Source organism: Adiantum capillus-veneris, chromosome 5, assembly GCF_014529385.1.
Source record: "Adiantum capillus-veneris isolate H3 chromosome 5, ASM1452938v2, whole genome shotgun sequence".
Lineage (NCBI taxonomy): Eukaryota > Viridiplantae > Streptophyta > Polypodiopsida > Polypodiales > Pteridaceae > Adiantum > Adiantum capillus-veneris.
In genome coordinates, this window is record NC_140935.1 from 169,521,663 (window position 1) to 169,534,637 (window position 12,975).

At 39.6% G+C, this 12,975-nt stretch overlaps 1 pseudogene; it reads right to left on the reverse strand.

Annotated features, from left to right (window-relative positions):
* Window positions 1-360: 360 nt before the first annotated feature.
* LOC147458532 (uncharacterized) lies at window positions 361-893 on the reverse strand (annotated as a pseudogene).
* Between the last annotated feature and the right edge of the window lie 12,082 nt (window positions 894-12,975).

The window sequence follows — 12,975 nt, forward strand, 5'->3', positions numbered from 1 at the left end:
GCTATACAAATGGTCTCGCCTCCGCTCGAAGGTGCAAAATTTTCATCTTTGGTGGTGGTTGGTTGTAGCTCTTTAAGAGCACACCATTCACATCAAATACAATTAGCCGCCTGCCTATAGCCATAACATCTTTTGGCAGCTCTATATGTCATCCAATTTTTCCTTAGCCACCACAAATCAATTTCTACAATGCCAATAATATTTTGAGTCACTTAGCACACAATGAAGATCCTACAACAACTTACTTAAGAAGAAAAATGTAACCTGTACTTAAAACATATGGTAATAGATGGAGACCAAAATATGATATGAGTGCTTTACATCAAGAGACAAACTGTCAATTACAAGGGTAGACATAAGCTAAATTTTGCAAGCACGGGACTTTTTGTCACGTCCACAGACTCGCTTTCTTCCTACTATAGACAACAAGTCCGACAAGGTGAAATCACCTGGGGATGTCGGCATCGCGCCGGCCACCTTCTTCGGACCAATAGCATCCATGTCCACATCTATCGGATCAGTCACCTTATCCTGAAATTTTCCCTTGTTTACATCTTTCTCACCAGCCCCACCTTTAGCACCATCCTCACTATTGTCCGCTTCCTTAACACCATCGACCGCTCCTTCACCATTCATTTCAACAATACCTTGCCCTGCATGACCTCAACTGCAGTTAGCAACACCTCATCAATTGCACCATGTTCATCAAACTTGGTTTGCTCGTGCTCTGGCTTGTCGAGGTCCATTGAAGAGGCCTCAACAATATTCATTCCAACACTATCCTAGCCTTCAACAACCTCCCTCTTCTCCATAGTAGTATCCACCCCTTGGATTTCACCTGTTGTGTACACATCCTGACCCTCCACTTTCTCCGTCCTCCAACTAAATTCCATCCGCAAGGATGTCTTCAACTCGTTCCATACTGGAAGGTCGTCCACATCCTTAATAAAAACCTTTGCTAGTCTAGGCCCACCGTTCTTCACACCACCATCATGTCTGTTCCTTGCACATCTTGGCTTGCAAGTGTCACATCCTCCTCATCTGCACAATTGCAGATGACTCACTCAATCAACATCGTAATCCAAAAGTAGAAATCCTCAATGTATTGAAAACAATGCCAACTTACCCTTTACAATATAATGCCCACTGATAAACGCTTTTGCCACTGTAGGAATTACCATGCCAAATCCCTCTTTCACACATGTTCCACTAGTGTGCAAAAGTGCATTGAAGCAAAGAGGGTGGTATTGATGCCTGCACTCTAACATGAAGCTTCCCACAACCTATGCCACCTCTAGATACTCCTTGCATGCAGTACACGTGCCAAATACATGGATTGTTTTGTCAATATCTACAAAGGGTGGCTTGGGGAAGAGGCTGAACCTCTTTTTGTGCTTCACTTCCTTGAGAATCCCATTCACAAATTGACAATGGACATGTCCCTCCTTGCACGTGGCCTCCAGATTGTCATGCTATGTCTGTTACACAACAAAGAAAAATAATCAATCTCATAGAACACACCATGCGCTAGACATTGCACACAAAATATCAATCATTGCACATTAGTACCCATGCAAATTTGGACTAGCCACCTAGATTCAAAACCACTAAGACTACCAAGCAAAGTAACAAGGCAACAACTAGGCACTAGTACAACAAGTAGCTAGAGATAGTACCAAAAATAGTAGTAGGCAGGAGTTAAAAACCACCCAATAGACTATGGAAAGGTACCAAGACTAAACGATTGGCACTATGCCAAGGAAGTACCAAGGCATTCCAATCCTACACTGATAAGGTCCAAGAGACTATCAAAACAAAGAAAAGAACCAAAACTACCTACAAAAACTACCAACCACTGTACCTAAGAGTCCAAGGGTACTGTATGCACCAAAGAGATCAAGAACTTACAAAGGCATCTTCTAGTCAAAGGTAGATTTGGTACTGGATGTCTAAGTACCTAGGCCAATACCATCCTAGATGTCTAAGTACCTAGGCACTTCTAAGACAAAGTAAACATACCAAATCTAGCTAGAAGCAATATCAAATATAGTCGGAGGTAATACCTATAAATCCCAAAGAGACCATGGAAATGTACTCGAGACAACCCTACAATAATTAAAAGTACCAAACAATATTGTATGCACCAAAGACCAAGGAGATGCCAAGGAGGTCCTAGAGAAAGCTTTGATTGGTGGTATATCAAGGGAGCACCAATGTAGCTAAGGTAGTACCAAAAAAACTAGAAGGTAGGAATTAAAAACTACCAAAGAAACTATGTAATGGTGCCAAGACTAAATGATTGGCACTATGCCAAGGAGGTACCAAAGCGGTCCCATCCTATAATGAGAAGGTCCAAGGCTCTACCAAAACAATGCAAAGGACCAAAACTATCTACAAAAACTACCAAAAGCGTACCAAAGAGCCCAAGGGTACTTATGCACCAAAGAGATTAAGAACATACCAAGGAATATTCTAGTCAAAGCTAGATTTGGTAATATAACAAGGAAGCACCAAGGCAGTACCATCCTAGATGTCAAAGCACTTCCATGACAAAGTAAACATACCAAAGCTAGCTAGAAGCAATACCAAAATACACTGGGAGGCAGTACCTATAAATACCAAAGAGACCATGGAAAACTACCCGAGAGAGCCCTACAATCATTAAAAGTACCAAACAATATTGTATGCACCAAAGACCAAAGAGATGCCAAGGAAGTCCTAGAGAAAGCTTTGATTGGTGGTATATCAAGGGAGATGCCAATGCAGTCCCAGAGAAAGCTATAATTGGTGGTATATCAAGGAAGCCTCAAGGCAATACCAAGACAAATAAAACTACCAACGTTAGCTAGAGGTCATACGACCTCTACCTAACTACCAAAGTTTAGAGGTCGTACCAAAATTAGCTCGGGTAGTGTTTATAAATACCAAGGAGACCATGGAAAGGTACCAAAGCCAATCCTACAGTAGTCAATAGTGCCAAAGAGTATTTATGCACCAAAGACCAAGGATGTTGATGTACAAGGGAAACCTTCGTCTGTATGCACAATCCAAAATTGCAAGATGTATTACCAAAATGCATTACACAACTACCAATGAAGTATCAAATGTACCTAAATGCCCTAATGTAAAACATAGGAGTCCCTAGTCAAATAGACAAATTAGGACCAAGGGAGCATTTACCATACTTGCTCCTGCTCAAGCTCCATTTGGAGCTTTGGTATGTCCTCAGTGACCCCTAGGCATTGTAGCATATGTTGGTTTGCTACAAGATCAGTTTCCATCTCCTTCACCTCTTCATCATTAATTGAAATTTGGTTTTGGAGCTCTTGAAGTTGCGTTATATACAATCCAATGTCCACCTTTATCTGCTTGGACACATCATTGGACCCCTCACACCTAAGCAGTGCCTCCTTTTTTAGTTGGATTGAGGTCCTCATCTCAAAGAGACTATCCATACCGTGCTTGCTCTTGACCAGCATCCTCTCCACCAATAACTCCAAATCAATGACAGTCACAAATCGGCAAATTATGCCGCGGCTCCGTGCACAAGTTGCTGCCAGACTGTGTAATGCAATGCTTTTTCCCGCTGTGATGGGAAGCCTCAGAGGCACCATTTTCCTTTCTCCAACCCTCAATCTTCCGCTCCAACCCCACTGCTCTTGCTCTACACATTCGAATAACATTCTCACCAAACTTGGCCCATGCCAGGGTGTGGTCTGGAGGGTCTTTCCTCAGAACATGGCACCTCTCAAAAGCATACCCTCGATCAAACTTTGTTGTAATCTCTCTACAAGATGGTGGTGCTTGATACACCTTGTGTAAGAGCAACTTGTAGTCGTCTATGAAGCGAGGGTGCACGTGATTAAGATAAATCTTGGCACCTTTGTTGTGCTTAAACTTGAACATTGTTAACCACTGATCCTCTGGGAGCATAACTTCATTTAGATCCTTTGGAAGCACCCCTAGTAGGCTTAGACCATACTCTTCGTGTAGCTCCTCTGTTGTATGACAGAGTCTTGTGAGCATGGGGTAATCTTCCATTCTGTTTTTTCCTACAAAGATCAAGTCAATTCACACATTCCAATAGTTAGAATTTTTTTATTTTTTTTTTAACAACATACATATAGTATCAAAATCTTGTAACATGCCACTAATTGGAATGTAGTGCAAATCTCAAACATGCAACTTGCACTAGGACACATGCAAGACCTTGTTTTGAAAATTAGCTACCCTAAACCATAAAAAACTACATCTTTTATTTATGTATTGACATACAAATAAAAAATACTCAACTAATCTGCATTAATAGTGCTGCATGCAAAAATGTTCAATCTATAATTTTTGTCACAACATGCGTAACTCACCTCTGCTCCTCGATGTAGACCTGTAATCGTCGGCAAGGATAGAAGACCCTCCATGTTTACATCGCATGGTTGAGAGACTCAGCTTGCTTGTGTGATTATTTAATGTCCTCACTTCCTTGGACGGCACACACGGTGTGGTCTTGGTGCTGCGAGGAGAAACGAGTTGGGAGTTTCCCTTGGTAGGCCTAGCTGCTCTCTCAGGAGTGGATTTAGTAGCAACTGCCCTTCACACGGACCTCATAGCAGCCAGCAAAGGGGACACCAAGAAGAGATTGGGATGATCACAACAAAGAGGATGGCCACACAACACAACTCAATGCAGAGGAAGCTTGTGATGTGACAATAGGAAGGCCATTCCACCTGTTAGTTCCAAGCGCAGAGGATAGCTCGTCTCACATGCGGTAGAGAACGATTTGAAATGGATTTCCTTGCAATTATTACACCACATACACATCTTTTTAGTCAAAAGTAGCTCATAATATAAAATTGGGAGTTTCCCCACCAAAAAATAAGAATATGACATCTTTTGTTTTATGGCCATAACAAAGCAGCACGAAATAGGTGAATTCAAAATTGGTCTTTTTTTGTACCACCAACACATGCTTTCACCCTCTAGCCTATGAGAAAAATGAGCAGGGTGCATGCAATAATCCATGGTAAATACTTATGTATGAAATTGACATTTTTGTAGTTGTCATGTGATTTTCTTTTTCTTTGTGACTAGAATTAGATATAGAAAGTTGTCTGGATCAAATATACAACATTTATAAATTCAATTAGCAACTACATAAAACATTTAATTCATCCAAATTTTCAATGTATTATGATGCATATATACTAGAACTACGGCTCCATTATGAAAGGTGACACTATTTGACGTTTATGTAAGCGACATTTTGTAATTTATGTCATATCCAAAAATTGCGCATATTGTAATTCTTATTTTTTATTTATCAAAGATACTACTTAAAATAAAGTCCACTTTTGAAATTTTTTTCATTTATCTCACTTATATGTATACAAATACCTCATATGGAGACAATTGGAGAATTCATATACGCACTCTCATTAGTTTTTCATAACAGTGTGTTTTTTTGCAAGAAATTATGCACTAATTTTTTTTAAAATGAACTTAAATTACAATATGTCTATGAGTTTGAAACCTTGAAAAATGCTTAGTTGATGGGTATTGGCCTATAGATACATTATAGACCTTAAGTTTTTCCCCATAACCTCATCATCGTAATGAAAGACGCCTTGAAAGACCAATTTTTTTCTCTTCCTCAGCATTTTCAAGATTTAAGCTTTTTTATTATAACAAAAATCTAGACTCATAAGTAAGTTATTAACCTCAAATTCTTGCTATATAATAAGCTTTTTCCTATCCATACACCTTGAAATCTATGCAAGGTCTTATTTTGATGAGAAGTGATATTCAGTATATAAAATTCTTGTTAAAATTGCACTAAATTTTTATGATTTTTTCATCTTAAAACTTATCACCATAATCTTAATTTGGTATTAATTTTGGCAAAATTAAAATTTGGCTATGTTCTTTACCTCATAATTGAAGTAAGGTATGAACGTGATCTATAAATTGTTTTGTAGCTTCACCAAAAAATTATGACAAGTTGATGGGAAAACACGTCACTTTAGTGTATGAGGACACTTGAGTGTCCGATTACATTTGTACTAGTGTTAAATAAAGTCCCCTTTTCTTTCTACACAAGTTGGAAGGGCATATAAATATTTTTTCAAATTTTCTACACTTCTTCTGAATGGTGGCATTTTGTTAACCCGATTCTAGAAGGGTAAAACCCTCTTGAAAGGGTGTTGTAGCCTTCTATTTTTATGTCTACTGGCACCTACAAAAGAAAGAAGCAAAGAAAGTGGATCATCCACATCTAGGCTTCTTTTTTTTAAAGAGACAATGTAATCATGATGCATTTGGCATCCATTGCGAGAATCAATCCACTACTTCCATGGTGGCTTGCATTCTTTCTTGTTTTCAAAGGGAAGAAGAATCGTGTGGTGCGATAGCTAGTAAAAGCTAAGACCAATGCTACCTTTGATTGGGAGGACAAGTGGCCATGGTTGTCAATTCTAAAATCTATTGACAAAGTTTAAGATGTTTCAAACAAATGCACATGGTGGGAAGTCTGCTGGGCTTAATTCATTCACACTAGGCGGACCTTCATCTATAAGTAACATGGGAAAAATTTAAAGGGATCAATGGCTAGGGATGCCCACAAGGTTTGGAAAGGATTGTGGATGTCGAATCGCGCACCAAGAGGGGGTCACAATGGCGAGTATTGTACTAGCTATCGTTGCAAGTTGAGATCTTGGTATGGGCCCGCTTTCTACGCATCGATAAAGACAATTGCATATTTTCCAACCATTTCACATATCGTTACATACTACTACTAATGTTCCCTCCAACCTAGCACCTACATAGGGGAAAAGATTTACATTTGTGCCTTTTACTTGTAAAAGAGAGAAAATATAATGAATGATTGAATAGGAAATGCTTAATTAATAAAATATTATTATGTTAGGACATAAGAGTTTCAAGAAAACATGTACAAAAGCATGGTCCTAGGACCATGCTTCTTGAAGAGTATATCCCACATGTACAAAGATAGGAAATAGTTAATGCTATAGGGACTCACAATCATAGACATTCTATTTATGTGTGGAGCCCAATGTATACGATGAAAGAATATGTGCAAGATCTCAATAGAGCAAAATGAATTGATAGAATGGTTCCACGACCAATTGAGTTCATACAATATTATATTTACATGATTGTGGAAGGCTAAGGATTATTTGTATTTGAGTAATTAAGGCTATAGTCCATTCAATGATTAAAGAAATCACAATTCTATTCATTCCTGTTGGTCAAAGTAAGAATTATGGACTACAGAGAAAATTCATATAGAATGTCTGAGTAAAAAAAAAAGACAGAGATGATGTTTCATGATTGTTGTAACAAGCACCATATTGTGCTCAACCACTGTCAAAACTAAGAGATAGAATTTTCTAGTGTCTCAAGATTATGTTTTGTAATTCCGTCAATGTTCCTACTCATTTTTTGGCCCTATGTATTAAATTAAATGTTATAAAATATCTTGTAGAGCCTCTTAATAGAACAAAAATACTGCAAGAATGGTCCCATGACCATTATTTCAACTTTATGATTATATTCATGTGCCTCCTAGTAAGAGAAAATAATGGACACAACGGGTTCCTTGCCTATTATATCCATCATTTCTTTAACCCATTAACCTCAATTTAAATGCATGCTAGTGTATTATTCCTCCAAATGAGCCCAAGTTGGGGATGGGATTTTTCCCACATTATCTAAAATAAATTTAGATGCATGGTTTATTCTATAACATCAACCTTCAAAGATATTGCATATATTATTGTCATGGACCAATAGTTTGGAAACATTGAACCTCGCATCAATTGGTCTAGGAAAACTTGGCAAGAATCACATGTAGCAAAGTGAGTAAATTTATTTTATCTCTCGTTTAATTATGTACATATCATGGGACTAACCTTTGTGTAGACACTATAACGGCCATTTATCTTGTTTTATGGTGAGAAAGTAAAAAATATGGTGGTCAAAGAGGAGACAGGGGGGTGGGAGGGAGTTTTTTTGTAAATTAAACATTACCACGTATATTATTGTGCTTGTTATTACGGTTATCACCACATTTTTAACCGCTATGATCACCTCTAATATTATCTCCCAACACTTTGGCACTAAAATATTGAAATTTGGGTACTTCTTTCTATTTTGTAGTCAAAAAATTATAGAGCATGATAATTTTCATAAAAATTGGACAGATAAAATGGTGTTGAGGTAAGAAATGATGGTTGTTTCAAGTTTGGATAGATGAGCTGGCACAAGGCATCTAGTTGCTTCATTGCCAATGATGGCCCGCAAGTAGGACATGCATTTTGGCCCGATGTGGAAAACCCTACACAAAATAGAAGCGGCTTACACTCTTTTCCCAAAAGCAACACTCATTTTATCTAAGTGATTGCATCCTTGCATTCATTACATATTCTAAAAGGCTTTACACAGTGGTGGCGGCAAGCTCTCTTGTTGTGGAGAGATGCTAAGCAAGGAGCACAATAAAGGAGCTCTTCTTCAAAGCACTCTACAATAGTGGACTCTTGCACTGTGCATGACCCAAAACACCGACTCAACTTACAAGCATAACTCTTTACAAGACCAACATATGAAAATGTGTGAAGGTGGATGTGTGTGTGTGTGTGTGTGTGTGTGTGTGAGGGAGAGAGAGAGAGAGAGAGAGAGAGAGAGAGAGAGGTTATAAGCACCGTTATAACCTCTAGCATTACCGCACAATGCTTTGGAGCTAAAATATACAAATTTGCATTCTTCTTTCTATTTTATAAAAAAAAATTATAGAGCCTGATATTTTTCGTAAAAAATGGACAAAGAAAATGGTAGACGTTTGATTATTAAATTAATCACATACATATGACTAGCATAAATTAGCAAGTGTGAAGTCATCCTTACATCCTCCTTATTTGACCATATGCAAGGCATATAGGGATCAATAGAAGCCAAATACTTTGAATTTTTCCTTTCCACTTAGCAAGTGTGAGTTCATCCTTACATCTTCCTTATCTGACCACAAGCAAGGCATAGAGGGATCAATAGAAGCCAAATACTCTGAAATATATACAAATTCCTCTTGCACGATCCGTCCTTCAACCATGCATGCCTCTGGCTAGTCCCGTAACCACATAAAATCTTTGGGAGTTTTCAAAAAACTCTCTAGAAAGAACATCCATCATGCATGCACTACTCACATAAAGTTATCTCCCGTAGTATTTTGGCATTTTCTACTTCCTCATTTTTTAGTGACATTTTTCTCCAGTTTCATAGGAGACTCTACGGAATTTTTACTAGGTTTTATGCACTTTGTGACAGGTGCTAGAGAGCTATTTTAGCCATGTTTTTGGCTTATGCCTATGCGGATGGTCATTTTGCTTGTGCTCTCATTGCATATGGTCACGATTTATGCATGATTGTTTCTTGGTTTTGGCGAGGTTTTGGCAGAGGGTTATGCCCTTTATGTGATATTTGCTATAATTTTGGTGGCACGTGTTTGATCACCTGGTTTTCTTTTGCATTGTATTGAGCGGCTATGCTCTTGTGGATAATGCATTTACACTTTGTGTGGGCTGATCTATAGACTCATTGAGCTTAGTTATTGAATCTTGCAGTGAATTTGTTATTGGATACACAAGCTGGTGTATCAAGCATACCTTAGAAGCCCATACATGTGCTTTGGTGGCATTGTGGAAGACCAAGGTTGTCAGGACACCGACAAGGCCGGACTAGACAAGGGCAGGGCCGGGCTAGGCGGTGTGGAACGGGGAGTCCAACTAGGGCAAAGGGCCAGGGGATTGCCTATATAATGGGTGGTGGCCTCTCAGGCTCTAGCTTCCCTTGTCTTACACTGGTATCAGAGCTCAGGGAGGAGGAAGGAGAAGAAGGGTGGAGGGCATGGAAGCACAGTCTCATCTCTCTCTCTCTCTCTCTCTCTCTCTCTCTCTCTCTCTCTCTCTCTCTCTCTCTCTCTCTCTCTCTCTCTCTCTCTCTCTCTCTCTTCCTCGATGGAGGGCCATGGCAAGGCGTGTTGCATGATTTCATCTCACTTTCTCTATGGAGGGTGGTGGACAAGATTCACGAGGAAACCTTGCTGCAAGGCGGGCATGGCCCCTTGAGTACAGGCTAATCGAGCGGGAGTAAACCCTAAGCAAGAGTTTGGGAAGCCGAAAAGCACCGCGGGCAAGCCTGCTTAGCGGGAGGAAGGGCCGAACCTTCGAACTGCATGAAAACCTGCAGGGAGTGACTCTCCGGATGCATGTTTGTTACGGCAGCAACCTTCCCTTCTGCTACACGGCTACAAGTCAACCACATCGACATAGAGGAGCGCTTCCCTACCTGCGCAGTCGGCTATTGCGGCAGTAGAGGGTTGAGTTTTTTTTTTTCTAATTCCTTATTTTTGCCCTACCCAATTAAGGGCTTTAGCCCACGGCTTCAGTCTCAACAAAATTCAGCAGGTTGGGGCTCTGTGCAACGCCATGGCCGATCAACTTCATGGCAAGGCATCCATGGTGCAGGGTTTTGCCATGGTGGGCCCGAACACAAGCTTTCGTGCATATTAGGCATGCAAAATGCAAGAACGAGACTGGTATAGCATGCAAACCTTCAACAATATCCGAATGTCACATAGATCTGCAAATCAAGGTGTGTTTTGGGCGGTTGCCGAAAGTCGTAGTAACACATGCACTTGGCAACACAAAGTGTTAGCCAACTTTCAAGAAAAAACTCGACAAATAGCATGTTCTCAAGATGCTCCAAGGGATGTGCTCGTGGTTTGACTCGACCAAGGTTCAACCAGATCACAAGGATTCAAACTAATCAACAGGTTTGAGGTTTCATGCTTTTAAGGTTTCCTCGTTTTATGTATGATTTAAATTGCAAGAGATATTCCAAAAAGTTGCCCAAGTTAATTCTTGCTTCAAGAATTATTCTTGTCCAATCAAGGTAGCAATGAGTGATGATGCACCGCAGGTTACTTCTTTGCCGATTCATTAGGGAATTTCGGAGGTCATTTGGAGGGCCTTCTAAGAAAATGTATTTTTTGCACTCTCTCTCTAGAAAAAATGGCAAATAATAGAGCTGGTTCTTTCATAGTAAAAGTTCAAAAAGTGTACTTTAAGTAGATTCCTTACTCTTCTAAACATTCGTTCGTAGTGATTGAGGGATAATCCTCTTTTCAGTTCCATTGAATGAACCTCGTCAATATGGAGGGAATGAGGCTAACATGGAGGGACGAAGGCGCAGTCGCTATTCACTTTGCATTAAACCTGCACATTTGGCTAATGGCGCACTCCTCAAATGGCACAAATGTTACCCAGAAACGATCCAAATATCACCTTCACATTGATTTGGACAATGAGTACCAACCATTGATTAAGCGTAGTAAAAGTAACACACATATACCTCCCGCTTCCATAGACACGCTCAGAGCTCAGGGAGCTAAACACATAGATATCTGGACGAGAGGCTCTCTCTACCCTAAGAATTCAATGACTAATGCGTCTCCACCGTTTTTCAATCCTACAAGCTTATTGACCTTTGCTGGTGATGGAGAAAAGGGCCTTCTGGGTTATTGTAAATCTCTTACAAGAGAAGCTGAAACTTACAAGGGCATTCTCCAAGCTCAACAATGTGAGATTGTTCGCCTTTCACATTTACATTCTACAGATCAGGTTACCATTTTGCAACATAAAACAGAGGTACAAGAACTGAAAGGAAAGGTGCGAAGTTGTCAAATGAAGGACACCATCTTGGGTGCTCGTATCCGAAAGAAGAAATTGCGCAATCTTGAAACATTGCAGGTTGCATCAGGAGGTCTCAAGAAAAGAATTCGAGCATTAAGGTGATACTTCTTGGTTGGCTACATTGTCTTAGTTAAGTAATCTTTTTGTTTTTTCTTGTTATGCATTGTTTTCATGTGCCTAAATAGTGTTAGTGAAGCAAATTTTCTGTTATTTACTTATGCATTGTCTTCATGTAGAGATTCAATCTATCCTGACAAGGAAAACATTGACCCCAAAGCCAATATAGGAAAGAGATTGAAGCCACTTATAAGTAGAAGCCTGGCAGCAGATATAGTACATGACAAGAAGTTTAAGGTCCTACAACGAAATGTAGTGGACCGCTTTATTTCAGAGAACTCAGTGCCTGCAAAAGAGATACAAGGCACACTTGATTCACTTGGTGTAAGCAAAAGAGGATATTGGGCTATCCAAAAGTCTGTCTCATCCATCTTTGTTAAGAAGGGTATAAAATCCAAACTTCTACCATCAGCCTCAAGTGTTTGGAAAGAGAGGCTTCAGCTTAACGAGGCACAGGGAGACTATCTTGGACAGCCCTTTCATATAAAAGAAACTTATAGTGGCCATGGAGCAAACATGGCATATGATGAGTTCAATAATATTTTTATGGACCTGCGGATATTACAGAAGAGAATGGTGGAGTTTTACAACATCACATTTGAAGAGTCACGAGGAGTATTACATTTTGTGTTAAAACTGGATGAGTGTGAGCTTGTTAAAGAGAAAAAGCTAGAGCGTGTTACTATTACTTTAATGAATAGAGCCCTCTCAAAGTGTCCCAGTGATGATCCTTTATATTTTAGTGTTCAATCAGAATCTAACATATGGTGGCTTGGTGCGTTTGAGGTAAGCGAGATTCTCAGGTAAGCTCAAATGTTCACATCTACTTAAGTCTCATTTATTTTGTGTTGCAGGTAAAGAAAGAAGATCATGAGATTCTATATTGGGTGTTCCATCGAACTAATATTCCGGAGGTGATTGATCGACAGACTAACCAGGGAGAGGTACTACATCTAGATGGAAGGGGAGACTTTCAAGTTCAGTGGCATCTTGCAGGTGACCTCAAAACATTAAAGTGCATGTATAATTGTGGAATGGGTGCAATGGCAAAGTCACCGTGTTTGTTCTGCATGGAGCCTGCAAAGGTCATGGACCCAAA